Below are 8,789 nucleotides of genomic sequence, written 5' to 3'. Positions count from 1 at the left end.
ACAAAGCTAGTGGAGGTGATGGAATTCCAGTTGAGCTGTTTCAAATCCTGAAAGATGATGCTGCGAAAATGCTGCACTGAATGTGCCCACAAATTTGGAAAACTCAGCAGTGGCCACAGGACTGGAAAAGGTCAGTTTCCATTCCAACCCCTAAGAAAGGCAATGCCAAAGAATGCTCAAACTACTGCACAATTGCACTCATCTCACACTCTAGCAAAGTAATGCTCAAAATTCTCCAAGCCAGGCTTCAACATTACATGAACTGTGAACTTCAAGATGTTTAAGCTACATTTAGAAAAGGCAGAGGAACCAGAGACCAAATTGCCAACATCTGCTGGATCATCAAAAAAGCAAGAGAGTTCCAGAAAAACATCTACTTCTGCTTTATTGACTATGTCAAAGCCTTTGACTGTGTGGATCACAACAAACTATGGAAAATTCTTAAAGAGATGGGAATACCAGACCACCTGACCTGCCTCCTGAGAAATCTGTATGCAGGTCAAGAAGCAACAGTTAGAACTGGACATGGACCAACGGACAGGTTCCAAATCAAGAAAGGAGTACATCAAGGCTGTATATTGTCACCCTACTTATTTAATTTATATGCAGAGTACATCATGAGAAATGCTGAGCTGGATGAAACACAAGCTGGAATCAAGATTGCCGGGAGAAATATCAATAACCTCAGATATGCAGATGACACCACCCTTATGGCAGAAAGAGAAGAAGAACTAAAGAGTCTCTTGATGAAAGTGAAAGAGGAGAGTGAGAATGTTGGCTTAAAACTCATCAGAAAACTAAGATCAGGGCATCCAGTCCCATCACTTCATGGCAAATAGACGGGGAGACAAGGGAAACAGTGAGAGACTTTATTTTGGGGGGCTCCAAAAATCACTGCAGATGGTGACTGCAGCCATGAAATTAAAAGATGCTTACTCCTTGGAAGGAAAGTTATGACCAACCTAGATAGCACACTAAAAAGCAGAGATATTACTTTGCCAACAAAGGTCCATCTAGTCAAGGCTATGGTTTTTCCAGTGGTCATGTATGGATGTGAGAGTTGGACTATAAAGAAAATTGAGTGCTGAAGAATTGATACTTTTGAACTGTGGTGTTTGAGAAGACTCTTGAGAGTCCCTTGGACTGCAAGGAGATCCAACCAGTCCATTCTGAAGGAAATCAACCCTGAATAGTCATTGGAAGGACTGATGCTGAAGCTGAAGCTCCAAAACTTTGGCCACCTGATGCCAAGAACTGACTCATTGGAAACGACCCTGATACTGGGAAAGATTGAAGGCAGGAGGAGAAGGAGACGGCAGAGAATGAGACGGTTGGATGGCATCACTAACTCGATGGGCGCAAGTTTGAGTAGGCTCCGGGAGTTGATGATAGACAGGGAGGCCTGGCGTGCTGCAGTCCATGGGGTCACAAAGAATTGGACACAACTGATCGATTAAACTAACATAGGAGGAGAAACTAGTCGTGCGGGCCTTGGAGCTCAAGCAAGATCGAGGAGCGTTAGGAGGAGGAGGAGTGGCAGTCGCGATAAGATCTGGGTTGTACATGAAGGGATTGATCAAATGGGTAACTGTCATCAAGACAGCAGAAGCCAAATTTCTCCCTGTTGGGAAAGAGAGCTACAGCTGCAGAATGGGAGAAAACAAGAATGAACCCTGTGGTGTTGGACTGAAAGTGGAGATGATGAAACCTGTAGTTTTCACTGGATGGAGATGGATGCAGAAATGAAGAGGGATGTAAATTTAAGTACACACTCTCATGAGTGTTGTAAACTCTTCCACGTATGTGTGTGCACACATCTTCCACTGAGATGGTCTGGGAGAAGCAACACCCTAGAAGTGATGAGGACATTCCCAGACCGGCACATTATTTTCCAATAAAGGGACCCGGGATCCTTGAAGGAATCACCGATTTCAGGGGTGGGCAGGGAAAGCAGGAGGCGAGCATGAACCACTCTGTTCTGCCACAAAGAAAGAAAGTACTTAAAACATAGAGAGGACATCTCAAAAGGGCCTCAAGTCAGCTTGAAGGCGGTCCCACTTGCCAAATCTGAGATCATTTGAGAGACAAAAATTAATGACGGAATGAGCTGTACGGTGCTAAGCCGATTCAGTCGTGTTCGACTCTTTGCAACCCCATGGAGCCCGTCAGGCTCCTCTGCCCTTGGGATTCTCCAGCAAGAATACTGGAGTGGGTTGCCATGCCCTCCTCCAGAGGATCTCCCTGACCCAGGCACCCCCTGGGAGCCCAAGGACAGAACAGCTCATGACTAGTAACAATGAGAACCCATGAGTCCAACCTGACCTAAATAAATAACTCCAAAGTGTCCATTCTGAAGGAGATCAACCCCGGGATTTCTTTGGAAGGAATGATGCGAAAGCTGAAGCTCCAGTACTTTGGACACCTCATGAGAAGAGTTGACTCATTGGAAAAGACTCTGATGCTGGGAGGGATTGGGGGCAGGAGGAGAAGGGGACAACCCAGGATGAGATGGCTGGATGGCATCACGGACTCGATGGACGTGAGTCTGAGTGAACTCTGGGAGTTGGTGATGGACAGGGAGGCCTGGCGTGCTGCGATTCATGGGGTCACAAAGAGTCAGACAGGACTGAGCGACCGAACTGAACTGAACAGTGATGGGAAATGGAATGAATGGTTGCTGAGTCTCAAAGTGCCTCCCCACACAAGAAAAATATTTATTCACTACACGGGGGAAAAGGAGTGACGAAAGGGTAGGGAGGGCTTCCCAGGTGGTGCACTGGTAAAGAACCCACCTGTCAATGCAGGAGACGCAGATTCAGCCCCTGGATCAGGAAGATCCCCTGGAGGAGGGTGCAGCAGCCTGCTCCAGTATTCCTGCCTGGAGAATCCCATGGACAGAGGAGCCTGGCAGGCTACAGCTCATAGGGTCACAAAGAGTTGGATACAACTGAATTGACTTAGAGGAGATTCAGTGGTTCCTGGAAAGAGATGGTTCTTCCCAGACAACCAGCCCCATATGAGGGTGACACATTTGAGGAATTGAAATTGAACTTCTTTTTTAAATATTTACTTTTATGTATTCACTTATTTGGCTGTGCTGGGTCTTAGGTGCAGACTGCAGGGTCTTTGATCTTCATCACAGCCTGCGGGGTCTACTGATGTGAGCAGGGGTGGAACCTAGGCCCCCTGCATTGAAAGCTCAGAGTCCTGGCTACTGGACCACTAGGGAAGCCCCCAAACTGAACTTCTTGATCTCCAAGCAACACAGATGTACTCACAACAACTCTGACCTGAATGCTTATGGAAATTCACGGTCTTGTCTGACGATTGGCTAATAAAACCTCAGAACACACTGATGCTCTCTTGCCTGCCACCACCCACCCCTGCAACCCCGAGCCCAGCTGAGGTTTCAGAGATGGCAGATCCAGCCGCAAAAGGAACGAGGAAATGCCCAGAGGACCAGGGCAGGTGTCTTTCTGAGTAGAATTCTCCAGGAGGGGAAGAATGTCAGCTATGCTCCTCATGCATGAGCCATAGCAACAGGCAGGTCAGCTAGATGGCTCAGATCACATAACATGGGCCTGGCACCCAGCGCCACGTGGCACCCTGACAAACCAAACACAAAACTGCCAGGCTCATTCTCTGCCACCTGCACTGCAGGGAACTCGACTCTCACGTGCAAAGAGAGAGTTTCAGAGTGGGAGAGATCAGCCCAGGGGTCCCGGCAGATTTCACAGCATAGCCTTGAGAAGCAGGTGGCTGCCATTGTGCTCCATCCGGAGCGATCACCCAGCTGAGACGGTGACCCATCCAAGCTCACGTTTAGAGACTGGGTCAGTTAGGCTCTCTCTGGCCGTGCGTTTAGAAAAACAGCCACCGGGGAAAGATGACTTTGAACTGAAGACATTTATGTGTAAAGCAAGAGGGATGGAGACAGATGGTCACCGAGTGGGTCAGTTTGGCAGTTCAGAGGTGTTAGGGCTCTGGGTCACCTCCCTTGAAATGTTCTCTCCTTGTCCTCATGGTCACCAAATGGCTGCTGCAGCTCTGGACATCAAATCCTGTATCAATCACCAATCATCTGCTAAGCACTGTACAAGGATGAGCCAAACAGTTGGAGATCCCTGACTTCTTCGGACTTAATAGTCTATTGTTGGTCCAGAGGTGGCCCTGGGTCACGCCCACCTATGGGGACCCCTGTTCCTTTCAATTCTGTTTGCAGAAAACGACTTTGAACAAACCAGTCGGTACTCATATTTTAAAACGCAAAGGTAGTTCAAAAGCTGGACTATCCGGAATTCCTTTTCTCCAGGATTCCCACTTTCCCTATTCCTTAAAGGAATGTTACTAAATACCTTTAAAATGTTAAAAATAGGAAGCAGCTAGCGCAGCGCCTAGAACACGGTGAGGGCTTGAAGTAAGCTCCAGCCCTAGTTCTTGTCTTCATATCTGAGGCTCCTGGCCACCACTACCCCTGCCCTGCTTTCAGGACAGAGAACCTTCCTGTCAAGCTCTTACCCAGATGGTTTTCTAGTGACGTGATGGACTATGCTCTAGAGAAAACCTTCTCTCCAAAACTTCCATTCACCCACATGGGCATCTGAACTAATCAGTGTTTTCAGAGCATGGGGCCTGGTCATGAAATCCATTCCAGATTAATTTGTACCGAGCAAAAAAGCTGATCCACAGCTTCGGGGAGCATGTCTTAAGTAGTTCAACATCTCAGAAGCACACACCCTGGGGGCAGAAGATGGGTGGACGGACGTCTACGTGGATGGGAACTGAGGATCTTCCCTTAACTGATGTGTTTCTACATTTCAGTTACCCGGCTGCATGCAGTCAAATCTAATCTTCCTGACAACTGAATAAAGAAGTTATGGTTTCCTTTTGTTTTCACATAAAGAAACTGGCATTCAGAGAGTTTTGAAGATTTACCCGAGGCCACACAGCTAATGGTAAAGCCAGGATGAAACCCAGGGATCTCAGGACCTGATCCTTTTTTTAAAAAACGAATTTTTAATTTTGTTGTTGTTCAGTCACCAAGTTGTATCTGACTTCTTGCGATCCCATAGACTGCTATGCAATAGTCTTTCCTGTCCTTCACCGTCTCCCGGACTTTGCTTGAATTCATGTCCGTTGAGTCAGTGATGCCATCCAACTATCTCATTTTCCGTTGCCCCCTTCTCCTCCTGCCCTCAATCTCTCCCAGCATCAGGGTCTTTTCCAATGAGACACACCTAGGGAGGCAGGATGTATATGCATTGATAGATCACTTTTTTCTAAGTGGAAGTGGAAAGAGATCCAAGCATACCTACTACTAAAATTAAAAATATAGCGATTTGGGATGCTTTGGGTTAAGAGAGGGCTTTTTCTGAGCTAAAGGTATTTTTACGGAACCGTTACATCTACATAAATCACAGGAGAGTTGGACGGGAGAAAGAAGAAGTCATAATTTGATTCCTCTTGTTGCTGTGCAGGAAAAACAGTCCCTCCTGATTTGCATACCCCTCTGCCAAGGTGGAAAATTTCCCTCTAGGTCCCTGTATCGAATCTAAATGCCAAATCTCCGGAGGGCGTGCGAGGAGGCAGCCCGTGCTGACCCAGCTTTGCTGCAATAGGTTAAACGCAAAAGTGGGAGCCAAGTGGGGAGGACGGAGAGATGAAGGGACAGACTGAGGTCAGCTCCACGGGGGTGTCATTTTGGGCAAAGCCTTGAGGCTCTGGTTGAAGTTTCCACTTCTCTGTACACTGGAAATAGCCAGCTGTGCCCCTTTGCTGTGAAAAGCCAGCATTGGTCCCCCAGCCAGTGGCCAGGCAGAAGCGGGCAAGGAGACAGAACAGAATGGGGACCCTCCCTGCTTGCCCAGGAGACCATGTTATCAAGAACCCTGACTTTAGAGTTGGGTGTTATCTTCGCTAAGATGAGGTTGCTCTCTTTGAGTTCTCGAGTCCTTCACTCTCATGCCCTATAGGTCTTTCTCGGACAAACCCTTCAGCCATCCCAGAGGGGCTCCTTGTCCAGTGGACACGAGAGCGTTCTGGTTCCTGGAGCTCCCTTTCAGTGTCTTTTCACTGTCTTTGCTCTTCACCACCCAACCCACTCTTCTGATGGCGTCCTGGACTTGCCATCACCCAGAGCGGTCCCCCGTTGGTCTGATATTCTAAAGCCTGAGATCTCCGGCACAACGCCCTATCTTTCCAGCGCTTTCCTCTCTGCCCACGCTCTCACCTCATCATGTTCTGCAAAGCCGGAGCTCCTCCCTCTTCGCCCAGTTTGTCACCTCCCTCCTGGTGTCATTTGCTTCCCCGTTAAGCCCATCTGCTATGGCCACTGTCTGCCAGCAACAAAAGCAGCGCTGCTTGTCTTCTCGCTTCCAACCCCACTCCTGGACCAGGCCAACCAAAGGTCTGCTTTGGTCCCGCTTCCTGACGGCTGGGCAAGGCCAGAGAACTGCTCACAGACCCTGCACGTGGGCAGGGGGACAAAGCCGAGAGCCCATCGTGGCTGAGTCCTTCACTGTGCTCAGCAATTCGCCTAGAATTTTCAGATCAGTCCCATCCCTCATTCTCCTAGCAACACTGTCAACATTTCAGCCCCTGCTGCCATCTTTCCCAATAGCGATGACCCTGCTTCTTATTACACTGAAAAACGAAAAAGAAACAATCAGCTATAAACTTCCTCACTCGGAACCTAACCTACCTGTACCGCGACCGGTACCTCCTTCCTGGTATCTCGAATACCAACCAGACCTGCCCTTCCACCCCCAGTGAATCCATAGCTTCACGCTCATTTCTTCCATAACCTCCCTGAACGTTCCCTGTGCTCTTTATTTCTCTCTCCCTCCTCACTGTACCTCTTAGTCCGTTGACCTACTAAGTGTTTTCTGTCTTAAGAAAGCACCTATATACACACTATTGATATTATGTGCCAACACTGTGTAGAAAAAAGAGACAACTAATGAGAACCTACCTATTATTTTGCATACCTGAGTCTAACAGCCAACTGGTTTTTATTAGTAACAATTATTTATTAACAAAACATAACCCTGAAAGCTAATGTATTGAATATTGATAATGCGTCAGGCACTGTATCAGGAACTCCACATGCGCTGTGTCATTTAGCCCTCTGCGTCCCTTTATAAGGAAACAACAGAGACGAGAACTTGCCCACATTCCCTCTGACCCCTTCACCCATCCGCAAATGCAACCGTGAAGGAAACCCCAGCTTCCGAGAGCTTTCCCCCACGGCTGCCCCAGGCACCCTTGGCTTTGTCCTAAGCGAGGCACCATTTCATCATTATGGGATCCCAAACCTTTCCTAAGTGGCCTACCTCTGGTTCTCCGGATGCCACCTCCCAGTATTTGACCTCTGACCCGTGTTAACAGGCATCCTCTGCTTTGACCTCACCCAGGGCCCTTTCCACCCAGCCCGGGGCCCCCCAACCCTAGCCCCTCACTCAGACAGAAGCATTGCTTTGACCATGGCAACAAAGGGCTCCTGGGAAGAATCTCGACATGCCTGGACCGTCACCATCAGCTCCCTCCAGTCAGCACCAGAAACGCATGAACGGTGCCAAGCATGGAAGGAAGGAGAGAGAAGATGCTCAGAGATGGACGGAGACACTTCACGGCATCTGAGCAGAGCCAGTGTGTTTGTTGCCTGGTTATGTTGCATCAAACCTGACTCCGGCCCTTCCTCAAAACCAGTCCTCCAAAGATCCAGACGCTGCCCTGGCTGGAAAGGCGGGCCCTCCTCCCGAGTTCCTGGGAGCATTAGCTCATCAGTGCCTGCTTGCTCCCCACCATGAGATGAACCCGCTCACAAGAAGCTAAGGGGCGCAGCGGTGAAGACAGAAACTCCAGACATCTCAGTGGTTAGAACATGTCTCCCTCCTGCTGCTTGGATGGTCCCTCTCAGGAGAAACAACCTCAACTGGTTTGGCCTCAGCTTCCCTCCAAGCTTGATTTCCGTTCCTGGTCCTTTCTCCATCCTTCCTACTCCCCCTTCTCCATTATCCATGCTGTGCCCCCTCTCCCATTCCTGTGAGCTAGCTCTTGTCCTGGGTTCAACGTTCCCAGGATTGGAAACGTCAGGCAGAGATGCAGGCTCTAACAGGGAAAGTGTGGGCTGGAATCTAGAATGATCTGACCCCAGGCCAAGAGCTCTTTTTGGGGAGGAGTGACCCCAGATTTCACTAGACATCTTTGGGTGAAAATTCCACGAGTCTGGAAGTGACGAAACTCAACAGAAATTGAACTGAATGAGCAGATATACGTAGCGTGCTTGGGACGATGACCAGCGCATGGTGAGCTGTGTAAACACTTGGAACTGAGTTGGGGTTTGTGGAAGTATACATTTCAACATTGAAGCTGCCTACATATTCCAGAATCCTTGAAAATGGGCACCTGAACCTATATTCGTACTTTCTAAGTCTCGGCTCTGCCTCCTGCCTAAGGTTCTGCTGTCTAAGGCACCTTTGCATACATGACTAAGACCTCTATCTTTTGTTCTCGCCACCCCTCCTTAGTTTCAAATCCAGTAAAAACCCTTGATTTCCCTAAACCTTGTGTTGGTGTCTTTCCTATAGCCTTGGCAGCAAACACCCTGGCTTCATAATAATAACCATTTAGCGCTTTAGCATCGAGCTGTAATTACAGGAACGCACTGGAAAGCTGATGTCAAGTAAGCTTTCCTCCCCCAAGCACATTGGCAAGGGCTCTGGTTGGGTTTTGCTCGAAGACCCTCTCCGGAAGCCTCGCAGGAAAAGGGTCACCCCCACGGAGGGAGG

Source organism: Ovis canadensis, chromosome 11 (assembly GCF_042477335.2).
Source record: "Ovis canadensis isolate MfBH-ARS-UI-01 breed Bighorn chromosome 11, ARS-UI_OviCan_v2, whole genome shotgun sequence".
Classification (NCBI taxonomy): Eukaryota; Metazoa; Chordata; class Mammalia; order Artiodactyla; family Bovidae; genus Ovis; species Ovis canadensis.
The sequence above is the reverse complement of the archived record's forward strand: the minus strand, read 5'-3'. Positions refer to the sequence as shown.